Here is a 15,117-nt window from a genome sequence, read left to right as displayed (position 1 = left end):
TCTTTCCCATAGATGCTGCCTGGCCTGCTGAGTTCCTCCAGCATTTTGTGTGGGTACCTGAACACTACTGTCGAATTTGCAAGTTTCAAGATTGAACCCACATCAGTGTAAAACAGCGAAACTACTTGGGAGATGTTATTGAAAGAGCAAACAGCACCTTGCACTGTTAATTTTAGGAAAGTTGGGAACTTAAAAAGGAATATACATTTCCATAACACAGGAAACTCCAGGGTGTGAACCAATGTGATTAATTACACCCTGTTATCTACTATGGTAGTACGGGAGTTGGGGTGGGGGGGGGTGGCTCAAATGTTTCAATTCATTCTAATGAATTGAATCAAGTAAGGCAGATCATCTAGGGATGGCTGCTAATCACATCTAATGATTCTAGCATGGTAGTACACATCCTCCTCATTGCAACTCACCAAGGAAAAACATTCCACTATGCCCAACTCCTGATGCAAGGTCTTGGCCTGAAATGTCAACCAGTCTTTTGCCTCTACAGATGCTGTTTGATCTACTGGGTTCCACCAGCAGTTTATTTCTTGCTCCAACCACCAGCACCTGGATTCTCATTACAGAGCACATTACAGAGACTTGGATGGCTCAGGGACAGGAATGGCTACTTCAAGTGCCGGGTCAGAAAGGACAGAGAGGGAGGCAAACGAGGTGGGACGTGACACTGTTGATCAGAGATCATGTCACGGCTACAGAAAAGGTGGATGCTATGGAGGGATTGTCTACAGAGTCTCGGTGGGTAGAGGTTAGGAATAGGAAGGGGTCAATAACAGTACTGATGTTTTTTTTATAGGACACCCAATAATAACGGGGACATCGAGAAGCAGAAAGGGAGACAGATTCTGGAAAAGTGTAATAATAACAGACTTGTCGTGATGGGAGATTTTAATTTTCCAAATATCAATTGGCATCTCCCTGGAGCAAGAGGTTTAGATGGGGTGGAATTTGTTAGGTGTGTTCAGGATGGTTTCTTGACATAATATGTGGATAAGCCTACAAAAGGAGAGAATGTACTTGATTTGGTATTGGGAAATGAACCTGGTCAGGTGTCAGATCTCTCAGTGGGAGAGCATTTTGGAGATAGTGATCATAATTCTATCTCCTTTAAAATAGCATTGGAGAGAGACAGGAACAGACAAGATAGAAAAGCGTTTAATTGGAGTGAGGAGAATTATGAGACTATCAGGAAGGAAACTGGAAGCTTAAATTGGGAACAGATGTTCTCAGGGAAAGGTACGGAAGAAATGTGGCAAATGTTCAGGGGATATTTGTGTGGAGTTCTGCACAGGTACGTTCCAATGAGACAGGGAAGTTATGGTAGGGTACATGATGTTCAAAGGCAATAATAAATCTAGTCAAGAAGAAAAGAAAAGCTTACAAAAGGTTCAGAGAGCTTGGTAATGTTAGGGATCTAGAAGATTATAAGGCTAAGAGGAAGGAGCTTAAAAAGGAAATTAGGAGAGCCAGAAGGGGTCATGAGAAGACCTTGGCGGGCAGGATTAAGGAAAACCCCAAGGCATTCTACAAGTATGTGAAGAGCAAGAGGATAAGACATGAAAGAATAGGACCTATCAAGTGTGATAGTGGGAAAGTATGTATGGAACTGGAGGAAATAGCAGAGGAACTTAATGAATACTTTACTTCAGTATTCACTATGGAAAAGGATCTTGGTGGTTGTAGTGATGACTTGCAGCAGACTGAAAAGCTTAAGCATGTGGATATTAAGAAAGAGCATGTGCTGGAGCTTTTGGAAAGCATCAAGTTGGATAAGTCGCCAGGACTGGATGAGATGTACCCCAGGCTACTGTGGGAGGCGAGGGAGGAGATTGCTGAGCCTCTGGCAATGATCTTTGCATCATCAACGGGGACGGGAGAGGTTCCGGAGGATGGGAGAGGTTCCGGAGGATTGGAGGGTTGCGGATGTTGTTCCTTTATTCAAGAAGGGGAGTAGAGATAGCCCAGGAAATTATAGACCAGTGGGTCTTACTTCAGTGGTTGGTAAGTTGATGGAGAAGATCCTGAGTGGCAGGATTTATGAACATTTGGAGAGGTATAACATGATTAGGAGTAGTCAGCATGGCTTTGTCAAGGGCAGGTCATGCCTTACAAGCCTGATTGAATTTTTTGAGGATGTGACTAAACACATTGATGAAGGAAGAGCCGTAGATGTAGTGTATATGGATTTTGGCAAGGCATTTGATAAGGTACCCCATGCAAGGCTTATTGAGAAAGTAAGGAAGCATAGGATCCAAGGGGACATTGTTTTGTGGATCCAGAACTGGCTTGCCCACAGAAGGCAAAGAGTGGTTGTAGACGGGTCATATTCTGCATGGAGGTCGGTCACCAGTGGAGTGCCTCAGGGATCTGTTCTGGGACCCTTACTCTTTGTGATTTTTAAAAATGACCTGGATGAGGAAGTGGAGGGATGGGTTTGTATGTTTGCTGATGACACAATGATTGGAGGTGTTTTGGATAGTGTGGAGGGCTGTCAGAGGTTACAGTGGGACATTGATAGGATGCAAAACTGGGCTGAGAAGTGGCAGATAGAGTTCAACCTAGATAAGTGTGAAGTGGTTCATTTTGGTAGGTCAAATATGATGACAGAATATAGCATTAATGGTAAGACTCCTGGCAGTGTGGAGGATCAGAGGGATCTTGGGGTCAGAGTCCATAGGACGCTCAAAGCAGTTGCGCAGGTTGACTCTGTGGTTAAGAAGGCGTATGGTGTGTTGGCCTCCATTAATCGTGGAATTGAATTTAGGAGCCGAGAGGTAATGTTGCAGCTATATAGGACCCTGGTCAGACCCCACTTGGAGTACTGTGCTCAGTTCTGATCACCTCACTACAGGAAAGAGGTGGAAGCCATAGAAAGGGTGCAGAGGAGATTTACAAGGATGTTGCCTGGATTGGGGAGCATGTCTTATGAGAATAGGTTGCGTGAACTCGACCTTTTCTCCTTGGGGCGACGGAGGATGAGAGGTGACCTGATAGTGATGTATAAGATGATGAGAGGCATTGATCGTGTGGATAGTCAGAGGCTTTTTCCCAGGGCTGAAATGGTTGCCACAAGAGGACGCAGTTTTAAGGTGCTGGGGAGTAGGTACCAGAGGAGATGTCAGGGGTAAGTTTTTTTCACTGAGAGAGTGGTGAGTGTGTGGAATGGGCTGCCAGCAACAGTGGTGCAGGCAGATACGATAGGGACTTTTAAGACACTTTTGGATAGGTACATGGAGCTTAGAAAAATAGAGGGCTATAGGTAAGCCTAGTAATTTCTAAGGTAGGGACATGTTCAGCACAACTTTGTGGGCCGAAGGGCCTGTATTGTGCTACAGGTTTTCTATGTTTCTACATTTCCTGTGTATTTGTTAAACCGGCTTTTTACTGCCCAAGAATCCACACTCTCAAAATGAACAACTATTTTCACAATAACAAGACTAAAACTAAATTGGAGAGCCAAACGTCTTCGGCTGCACCAAGCTCACTTGCCTCTATGTCAAAATTTGCAAGACAAAGAGAGCGTATACATTTTAATAGTGGTGTTTGTGGGGGCGGAGTGAAAAGAATTACCCAATTACCACCTCGGTCAGCAAGTATAATACAGGTCACAGGGACAAATCTTGAGGGCCTCAAATCATGGCCATGCACTAGTCCAGGGGTTCTCAACCTGGGTCCACAGGCCCTTCAGTGATTGCCATAAAAGGCTGGGAACCACTACACTAGTTTATATTTGATGAAGTTATCAGAATACACTCTGGCAAAGTTAAAGTTCTTCAAAGTTTATGAAAAAAAAATGAGAATGATGCAAGGTGGGAAAATAGACTGAATCCCCCTTAAAACAAGAAATTCTGCCGACCTGGAACATCTAGACCAGGAGCTCCCAACCCAGGGTCCACAGCCCCTTTGCTTAATGGTATTGGTCCATGGCAAAACAAAAAAGGTTGGGAAACCCTGATCTGGAGGTCAAATATCATCCACTTTATCTCCTGAAGCAGTTTTCCACCATCATCCTGGTAGCGGTGTACATTCCACCTCAAGCCAACATCAGGTAGGCAGTGTAGGAGTTAGGCAACGTAATCAGAAGGCACGGAACTGAGCACTCTGATCCCTCACATAGCATTGCGGAAGATTTCGACCAGACCAGCTTGAAGTCTATGAACAACTACTATCAACATTTCTGTGGAACCAGAGCAATTAGTACACTTGAGCACTGTTATACCATCATCAAGAACGCTGACTGTACCATCCAACATCCACACTCTGGAAAGTCCAATCACCTGGTTGTACTTCTAATCCCAGAGGCTAAAGTCCGCTGCACCAGTGGTGAGGACCAAGACAGTATGGCCAAGGGAGGTGGAGGAGTGTTTGCAGGATTGCACTGAGTCAGTGGACTGGACAATATTCAGGGATTCATCTTCTGAGTCCAAATGAATATGCTACAATTGCCACCAACTTCATCAAGACCTGTATGGATGAGTGTATGCCTTCGGGAACATAACAACATATCCAATCCAAAAACCAAGGATGAATCAGGAGATTCACAGTGTACCATAAGACCATAAGACAAAGAAGCAGAAGTCGGCCATTCAGCCCATCGAGTCTGCTCCGCCATTTTATCATGAGCTGATCCATTCTCCCATTTAGTCCCACTCCCCCATCTTCTCACCATAACCTTTGATGCCCTGGCTACTCAGATACCTATCAATCTCTGCCTTAAATACACCCAATGACTTGGCCTCCACTGCTGCCCATGGCAACAAATTCCATAGATTCACCACCCTCTGGCTAAAAAAATTTCTTCGCATTTCTGTTCTGAATGGGTGCCCTTCAATCCTTAAGTCATGCCCTCTCATACTAGACTCCCCCATCATGGGAAACAACTTTGTCACATCCACTCTGTCCATGCCTTTCAACATTCGAAATGTTTCTACGAGGTCTCCCCTCATTCTTCTAAACTCCAAGGAATACAGTCCAAGAGCGGACAAACGTTCCTCATATGTTAACCCTCTCATTCCCAGGATCATTTTAGCGAATCCCTCTGTACCCTCTCCAATGTCAACACATCCTTTCTTAAATAAGGAGACCAAAACTGCCCACAGTACTCCAAGTGAGGTCTCACCAGCGTCTTATACAGCCCCAACATCACATCTCTGCTCCAATACTCTATTCCTCTGGAAATGAATGCCAACATTGCATTCGCCTTCTTCACCACTGACTCAACCTGGCAGTTAACCTTAAGGGTATCCTGTACGAGGACTCCCAAGTCCCATTGCATCTCAGAACTTTGAATTCTTTCCCCGTTTAAATAATAGTCTGCCCGCTTATTTCTTCTGCCAAACCATACACTTTCCAGCATTGTATTTCATTTGCCACTTCTTTGCCCATTCTTCCAATCTATTCAAGTCTCTCTGCAGACTCTCCGTTTCCTCAGCACTACCGGCCCCTCCACCTATCTTCGTATCGTCAGCAAACTTAGCCACAAAGCTCTCTATTCCATAATCCAAATCGTTGATGTACAATGTAAAAAGAAGCGGCCCCAACACTGATCCCTGTGGAACACCACTGGTAATCGGCAGCCAACCAGAATCGGATCCCTTTATTCCCACTCTTTCCTGCCAATCAGCCAACGCTCTATCCACGTATGTAACTTTCCTGTAATTCCATGGGCTCTTATCTTGTTAAGTAGCCTCATGTGTGGCACCTTGTCAAAGGCCTTCTGAAAATCCAAATATACAACATCCACTGCATCTCCTTTGTCTAGCCTACTTGTAATTTCCTCAAAAAATTGTAATAGGTTTGTCAGGCAGGATTTTCCTTTAAGGAATCTATGCTGAGTTCTGCCTATCTTGTCATATGCCTCCAGGTACTCTGTAACCTCATCCTTGACAATCGACTCCAACAACTTCCCAACAACCGATGTCAAGCTAACAGGTCTATAATTTCCTTTTTGCTTCCTTGCTCCCTTCTTCAATAGCAGAGTGACATTTGCAATCTTCCAGTCCTCCGGAACCATGTCAGAATCTATCGACTTTTGAAAGATCATTGCTAATGTTTCCGCAATCTCCACAGCTACTTCCTTCAGAACACAAGGGTGCATTGCATCTGGTCCGGGATATTTATCTACCTTTAGACTATTCAGCTTCCTGAGTACTTTCTCTGTCGTAATTGTGACTGCGCACACTTCTCTTCCCTGACACCCCTGAGTGTCCGGTATACTGCTGATGTCTTCCTCAGTGAAGACTGATGCAAAATACTCGTTCAGTTCCTCCGCCATCTCCTTATCTCCCATTACAATTTGTCCAGCATCATTTTCTATCGGTCCTATATCTACTCTCACCTGTTTTTTACTCTTTATATACTTGAAAAAGCTTTCAGTATCCTCTTTGAAATTATTTGCTAGCTTCCCTTCATAGTTCATCTTTTCCCTCTTAATGACCTTCTTAGTTTCCTTTTGTAAGCTTTTAAAAACTTCCCAATCCTCTGTCTTACCACTAATTTTTGCTTCCTTGTATGCCCTCTCCTTTGCTTTAACTTTGGCTTTGACTTCTCTTGTCAACGACGGTTGCATCCTTTTTCCATTTGAAAATTTCTTCTTTTTTGGAATATACCTGTCTTGCACCTTCCTCACTTCTCGCATAAACTCCAGCCACTGCTGCTCTGCTCTCTTTCCCGCCAGTGTCCCTTTCCAGTCAACTTTGGCCAGTTCCTCTCTCATGCCACTATAATTTCCTTTATTCCACTAAAATACCAACACATCAGATTTCAGCTTCTCGTTTTCAATTTTCACAGTGAACTCAATCATGTTATGATCACTGCCTCCTAAGGGTTCCTTCACCTCAATCTCTCTAATCACCTCTGGTTCATTACACAATACCCAATCCAGTACAGCCGATCCCTTAGTGGGCTCAACAACAAGCTGTTCTAAAAAGCCATCTCGCAGATATTCTACAAATTCTCTCGAGATCCAGTGCCGACCTGATTTTCCCAATCCACTCGCAAGTTAAAATCCCCCACAATTATCATAACACTGCCCTTCTGACAAGCCTTTTCTATTTACTGTTGTAATTTGTAGTCCACATCACTGCAGCTGTTTGGAGGCCTGTAAATAACTGCCATCAGGGTCCTTTTACCCCTGCGATTTCTTACCTCAACCCATAAAGATTCTGCAGCTTCCGATCCTATATCACCTCTTTCTAATGATTTAATATCATTTCTTACTAATAAAGCCACGCCTTCCCCTCTGCCTACCTTCCTATCCTTCCGATACACCGTGTATCCTTGGACATTTAGCTCCCAGAGACATGCATCCTTTAGCCACGTCTCAGTGATGGCCACAATATCATACCTGCCAATTTGTAGCTGTACGATAAGATCATCCACCTTATTCTTTATGCTGCGTGCATTTAAGTATAACACCTTAAGACCAGTATTTGGTACTTTTCGCTTTGATTTCACTGTAACTTTATTGCACTGCAACTCATCCCAATGGCTACAAATTTGCCCCATCACCTGCCTGTCTTTCCTGACATCTTTACTGCTCACTATCTTAGATTTATTTCTGTTTTCCCCTTCCTCTGCCCTATCTACCAAGGGCCAGATCTATGGCATTCAAGACCGGTGATCCAGAACAATACAAGTAGTCCAGGTATGACCTACAGCAGGCTATTTTAAGCGTGAAAGACCAATTCCAAATGATGTTAGAGACAGAATCAGAGATGCATGTCAACTCTGGCAGGGTTTACAGGCCACTACTTCCTCCAAAGTGAAACCTAACATCATGAATGGCTATGATGCTTCACTTCCAATTGAGCTCAATGTCTTTTATGCATGCTTTGAAAGAGAGAATAAAACTACACCTGTGCGAATTCCTGCAGCATCCAGTGACCCCGTGATCAGACATCAGAACATCTTTCAAGAGGCTTCAGTCTTGCAAGGCATCAGGCCCTGAAAACCTGTGCCAACCAACTGGCAGCAGTGTTCAAGGATATATCCAATCTCTCGCTGCTGCAGTCAAAAGTGTCTGTCTGCTTCAAAAGGGAAACAATTATCCCAGTGTCCAAGAGCAAGGTGAGCTGTCTCAATGACCATCGCCCATGGCATTCACATCTACTGTGATGAAGAGTTTTGAGAGGTGAATCAAGGCTAGAATCAACTCCTGCCTTGACAAATTGCCTGCCACCACAATAGGTCTACAGTGGATGCAATCTCACTGGCTATTCCACTCTGGCTTGAATTAGCTAGACAATAGTGATATCTACATCAGTCTGCTGTTCCTTGTCTACAGGTCAGCATTCAACACAATCACATCCTCAGTTTACAAGGATGTTGCCTGGATTGGGGAACATGCCTTATGAGAATAAGTTGAGTAAACTCAGCCTTTTTCCCTTGGAGTGACGGAGGATGAGAGGTGACCTGATAGAGGCGTATAAGATGATGAGAGGCATTAATCATCCGGATAGTCAGAGGCTTTTTCCCAGGGCTGAAATGGCTAACACGAGGGGGGCACAGTTTTAAGGTGCTTGGAAATAAGTACAGAGGGAATGTCATGGGTAAGTTTTTTTTAATATAAATGCAGAGAGTGGTGAGTGTGTCGAATGGGCTGCCGGCGACAGTACATAGGTACATGGAGCTTAGAAAAAGAGGGCTATGGGTAATCCTAGGTAATTTCTAAAGTAAGTACGTGCTCGGCACAGCGTTGTGGGCTGAAAGGCCTGTATTGTGCTGTAGGTTTTCTATGTTACAATGCTTCTATGTTTCAATTCTAACCAACAAGCTCCAACCTAGGCTCAGGTAACTCCCTCTGAAACTGGATCCTCAACAGTACAGCACAGTCTCTGCAGGTGGGAAATAACATCTCCTCATTGAGGGTCAACACTGACTCACCTTGAGGATGCACGCTTCACCCACTGCTGTACTCTCTACACCCAGGGCTGCTTGGCTAGGCACAGCTCAAATACCATCTATAAATTTTCTGATGACAGCTATTGCTGGCAGAATTTCAAACGGTGATCAGGATGCATATAGGAGCGAGCAAGATCGATCAGCTGGTTGAGTGGTGTCGCAGCACTCAACGTCAGTAAGACCGAGGAACTGATTGTGGACCTCGGGAAAGGGAAGTCGAGGAAACACACGCCAACCCTCACTGAGGAATCAGAAGTGGAAAGGGTCAGCAGTTTCATGTCTCTGAGGATCTATCCTGGGTCCAAAATATTGATGCAAATTACAAAGGCGGCACAAAGGCATCCGTTAGTCTTGCGAGACCATGCATCTGCGCCTGGAAAGTCTTCACTCTCCAGGGCACAGGCCTGGGCAAGGTTGTATGGAAGACCAGCAGTTGCCCATGCTGCAAGTCTCCCCTCTCCACGACACCAATGTTGTCCAAGGGAAGGGCATTAGGACCCATGCAGCTTGGCACCAGTGTCGTCGCAGAGCAATGTGTGATTAAGTGCCTTGCTCAAGGACACAACACGTTGCCTCGGCTGGGGCTCTAACTCACGACCTTCAGGTCGCTAGTCCAATGTCTTAACCACTTGGCCACGTGCCCACAATAGTGGGTATATTTCATTAGGAGTTTGAGATTTGGTATGTTACCAAAGGCACTCGCAAATCTCTACAGCTGTACCATGGACAGAGTTCTAACTGGTTGCATCACTGTTTGGTACTGAGGGGCCTCTGGAAAAAGCTGTAGAAAGTTGTAAACTCAGACAGGTAATCATGGGCATGAGCCTCCCCAGCAGCCAGAACACATTTCAAAAGGTGATGCCTCTAAAAGGTGGCATCTATCATCCAAGACATGCCCTCACCTCATTGCGACCAGAGGTGGTGCAGGAGCCTGAAGATGCACACAAAATTTCAGGAAAGGTTTCTTCCCCTCCATGATCAGATTCCTGAATGACAATGAACCCATGCACACTACCTCACCATATCCCCCACCTGGAAACTACTTAATTATTTGTTTATACATACTTCTTATTGTAATGCATAGTTTTTATTACTATGTTTTATTACTGCCCAAAAAACCACAGATTTCACAACATTCAGAACTGCGCAAAAATCTTAGGTGTATATATGTGTGTGTAGTTTTTGCGCAAATATATATATATATATGTTGCCCAAGGCTTTTGCACAACACTGCAGTAATTTCATGTGTTGGACTGTACTGCTGCCACAGAAAAAAAACAAATTTCATGGCATATATAAGTGATGATAAACTAGATTCTGATATGCACCTCTATTATGGACTGAGAGTGGGATGGGGAAAGGGAGAAGAAATTCATGGTTGGGAAAAGGGAAAGGGAGAGGGGCAGGAATAGAAAGCACCAGATAGAAATTCTGTTATAATCAATACACCAGTTGTTTGGAATCAATTGACCTTGTCTGGTGTCTCAGGACTAAATATGTCTGCATCTATGCCACCCACCCACTACTGGCACTCCTTCTCTGCCACCTGTCCCTCGCCTCTCCCACAGTGCTCCACCATCATCAGTCCTAAGATGGCTCCCATCAGATCAACAAATGCGCTCTTCCAAAACACGTTGACAAATAAAGTACTGTGCAAAAGTCTTAGGCTCCCTTGCAAACATGCATGTGCTTAAGACTTTTGCACAGTACAGTATGTTGGTGATATTAAACCTGACTCAGATTTTTCCTTTTGACAGTTAGCCAGATGTTGCTGGACCCAGCTTCCATGGAGTAATGATTTTCAAATGCCGGATGTAACTCCAGCTTCTGCCCTGGTGATACCGTATAAGATGGAGCAGACCCAAAATACCTTTGACAGCAAAAGGCATTTGAAATCCATTTACCTAACTTTTAAAAGGCAAAAATTAATTTAATTGATTTAGACTGATAATATTATTGCTATCCATTAGTTACAAGCACTTACATTTTTTTTGAATGGGATCGTGCTGTTATCCCTACATCCCTATTGTAAAGGGGATCTCCGGATGGGAAGAGCTCTGCCTTTTTTTTAAAATCACATCACCGCTCCCTCTTTGGGTCATCTGACAGTTCTGTCATGTCATCGTGCACTTCCAGCAGAGGGGTACATGCCAGTATTTGATCTTCAATATTCTGCAATGAGCACATGTATTGTCGGCCAGAAAGAATGACAATCTACAAATCAGTGAATTAAAATGAATCAAGGACAGCGGAAACAGATAGACTAATTGTCTTTGTTCTTGCCACATGCTTGGGGATGGAAACTGCCATTTTGTGAAGACACTCTATTCTCCATTTTGTGAGCTTGGCATGCTGGGCTTCATCAATGTTTTAAAGACACAATGATTCTTCAGGTAATCTGCTGGACTGGAGATCATTTCCAAATAAGAAGTTATTTGTGAGATGTTCTTTGGTTGGCTATAACATGCAAGTTTGTGAATGTTGGGGTTGATTCCTGCCTGAAGTGATTCGAGCTCATTGCTGATTGAGAACAAAGAGCCATAAATTATCGACTGTCACTTGATGGGAAGAGGGCAATAAATGGATGCTAGCTTGGAGCAGAGCCAATAACGAGGTGTTAAAGGTCAGCCAAGGATCTGTGGCCAACGTCACTGGAATGCAATATTTGAATTGATAAGAAATGGATATAAAAGTTGATGTTTCGCGTGTGTTGGTAGCGGTAGCTTTGAAGAATAACCATCGCAGATACAAGTGTATGCAACCCTGTGTGAAACACGTGGCGAGTGAATTGGGAAAACAAGGAGCACCTGGCCAGCGTAAAATCCCTTGCCCAGGTAATATCTTTGCTATTCTTTGACTATTCAGGACTCAGGGATACCTAGCGAGTGCGCACACAAAGTATTTAGTGTATGAACTCACATACTTATTAGTTTAAACAATAAAAGTACTTGTCAGTAAATACAGATCTCTCTGTGCCTCACTAATCATCACTGTAAGTAGGAAGTAATTTTTTTCCAAGAGTACATTCTCAGGAAGTCTTGCCATGCATTTACTGGTAACCAAGGCAATCCACCAGCTACAGCTAAGCAGGATAGATTAGCTTTATTTCTCACATGTACAGCAAAACATTGAAACAGACCGTGAAAAGCACTGCTTGTGTCAAATCAAATCAGCAAGGATCGCGCCGGGCAGCCTGCAAGTGTCACCAGGCTTCTGGCGCCAACACAGCATATCCACGATTCACTGACCCTAACCGTACGACTTTAGAATGTGGGAGGAAAACAGGGCACCCGGAGGAAACCCTCCATACACGTAAAATGTTAGAGGAACTCAGCAAGTCAGGCAGCCCTGATGAAGGGTCTCGGTCTGAAATATTGACTGTTTACTCCCTTCTATAGCGTCTGACTGTCTTGTTAAGTTCCTTCTGCATCTTGTGAATGTTGCTCTAGATTCAGAATCAGGTTTAATATCACTGGCAAATGTAGTGAACTTTGTTGTTTTGCAGCAGTAGTGCATCGCGATACATAATAAGCACTGTGAATTACAATAAGTATATAAAACAGAAAATTAAATTAGTCGTGCCAAAAGAGAAGGGAAAAATTACGAAGGAAATTGAAGGGCTCAGCGTCCATTCAGAAATCTGATCGTGGAGGGGAAGAAGCTCTTCCTGAAAAGATGACTGTGTGTCTTCAGGCTCCTGTACCACCTCCTTGGTGGCAGCAATGAGAAGAGGGCATGCCCTGGGTGATGGTACCCACTTTGAGGTATTGCCTTTTGAAGGCATCCTGGACGCTGGGGAGGCAAATACCCACGATGGGAGCTGGCTGAGTTTACAACCTTCTGCAGTTTTTTCCCCGATTCTGTGCAGTCACCCCTCCATACCAGACGGTGATGCAATCAGTTAGAATGCTCTCTATGGTACATTCGTAGAAATTTGCAAGTGACTTTGGTGGCATACCAATTCCCCTCAAGCTCCTAATGAAACATAGTTGCTGTCTTTGTAATTGCATCAATATGTACAGCCCAATATGCACAAACTGCTCACCCTTTCCACTTCTGATGCCTCAATGAAGATTAGTGTGTTCCCTCAGCTTACCCTTCCTGAAGTCCACAATCAATTGCTTGATCATACTGATTTGAGTGCAAGGCTATTGTGCGACACCATTCAACCTGGTGATCTATATAATTCCTGTACGCCTACTTGTCACCATCTGAAACTCTACCAACAATAGTTGCGTCATCAGCAAAATTATAGATGGTGTCTGAGCTGTGCCCAGTCATGGATAGAGCAGTGTGCTACGCACGCAACCCTGAGGTGCGCCATTGTTGATTGTCGGAGAGGAGGAGTTGTTCTTTCCGATCTGCACAGACTGTGGTCTTGCAGTGAAGTAGTCAAGGATCCCGTTACAGAGAGAGGTGCAGGGGCACAGGTGTTGGAGCTTTTTGATTAGAATGAGGGTATGATCGTGTTGAACACTGAGCTAAAGTCAATAAACAGCAGCCTGATGCAAGTATTACTGCATTCCAGGTGATCCCAGGCAGAGTCGAGAGCCAGTGCAATTGCATTTACCATCTCTCATCTTCAGGTTTTTAAACACAGATTTTCACAGTGCACTAGGTGAATGTTCAGATAGCTGCTGGCTTCCAAAGACACAGTTATTCTTTCCCCTTCCACCATTCAGTTCTGAAGCCAACTGCACAACCCTTACCACTACCCCAGTATGTGGTGATTTCACATGTCAGAATGTGATTAGACAGAGTTTGGAGCATGCACAACAATGAGAGAATGATTGAGAACATAGCGTTGTAAGAAACGTGGCTTGGTTTTGTTGCTGTAAATAAAAGTTTAATTCTTCCAGAATATGTTTTGTTACTAGTAACCCACGGTACATATAAAGAACACAACATGGTGTCAGAAGTCGGTCTGGAAGAATAGTACATTTGCTAACACGGGAGAAGCAAAGATAATCGAAGAAAAAAGAGAGTTCGAACTGTTTTGGTGTTTGCTAACAGTTTTAAAAAATGGAAGGTTTGCAACCTCCACCAACACTTCAGCTGACTGGGAATGTAGCTGGGAACTGGAGAAAATTCAAGCAGTGTTTTGAAATATATTTATCAGTGATCGATGCTGATGGAAAACAGAAAAAAACAAAAGCTGCGCTTCTACTCCACGTAATACAGGTGTCCCCCGCTTTTCGAACGTTCGCTTTACGACACTTCGCTGTTACGAAAGACCTACATTAGTTACCTGATTTCGCTAACAGAAGGTGTTTTCACTGTTACAAAAAAAAGCAGCACGCACCCTGAGCAGCCAAGCTCCTCCCCCGGAACTGCATTCTAGCCGGTATTGCTTAAACATGTGCCTGTGAGCATCTGTGCTTTATCTCGATTTATTTCCAGCATCCGTTAGCAAGATGAGTTCTAAGGTATCGGAAAAGCCTAAAAGAGCTCGTAAAGGTGTTACACTTAGCATAAAACTAGACATAATTAAGCGTTTCGATCATGGTGAACGAAGTAAGGACAAAGTGAGTTTGGCTTGTGGAAGTAGATGAAGATGATGTTGAAGAGGTTTTGGCATCCCATGACCAAGAACTGATAGATGAAGAGCTGATGCAATTGGAAGAGAAAGGATAACAATCAAAACCTAATGCAGTAGCGAACGGACTGAAAGTGAAGTCGTCCAGGAACTGAACATGAAGCAATTGCGATAGACCATCGCTGCAATGATTGCAGAAAAGTACAACTTTAATTTTGAAAGGGTACGTAGGTTTAGGGCATATTTGCAAGATGACTTGAGTGCTTACAAAGAACCGTATGATAGAAAAATGCGCGAGGCTAAGCAGTCAAGCATACTGTCGTTTTTTAAGCCTTCCACATCAGCCACAGCAGACGACAAACTCGAGTTTCGACATTGAGGCAGGCAGACATAGAAGAAGATATCCTGCCTGCCCTGATGGAAACAGATGACGATGAGATGACACCTCAGTGTCCGACCACCCCAGTGGTCCCAAGCTCCAGGCTGCGGTCCGATACATTGCCACGAAGCATGCAGCAGTAGCCGGGATGCACCCAGCACATCTTTAAGAAAATAGCTCAAATAAACAAGCTAATTAATTAGCTTGTTTATTTCAGCTATTTTCTTAAAGATGTGCTGGGTGCATCCCGGCTACCACTGCACCGTGGCATGCTTCGCAGATCAGT

The 15,117-nt window shown here is 44.0% G+C and overlaps 1 protein-coding gene across 11 annotated transcripts in view; it reads right to left on the bottom strand.

The window, feature by feature from the left end:
* Positions 1-15,117, bottom strand: part of LOC140197598 (microtubule-associated serine/threonine-protein kinase 4-like) — a 437,605-nt gene that overhangs the window by 229,995 nt on the left and 192,493 nt on the right. The gene's annotated exons all lie outside the window — the stretch shown is intronic.

Source organism: Mobula birostris, chromosome 5, assembly GCF_030028105.1.
Source record: "Mobula birostris isolate sMobBir1 chromosome 5, sMobBir1.hap1, whole genome shotgun sequence".
NCBI classification, from domain to species: Eukaryota; Metazoa; Chordata; class Chondrichthyes; order Myliobatiformes; family Myliobatidae; genus Mobula; species Mobula birostris.
This window is presented reverse-complemented; position numbering and strand designations above follow the sequence as displayed.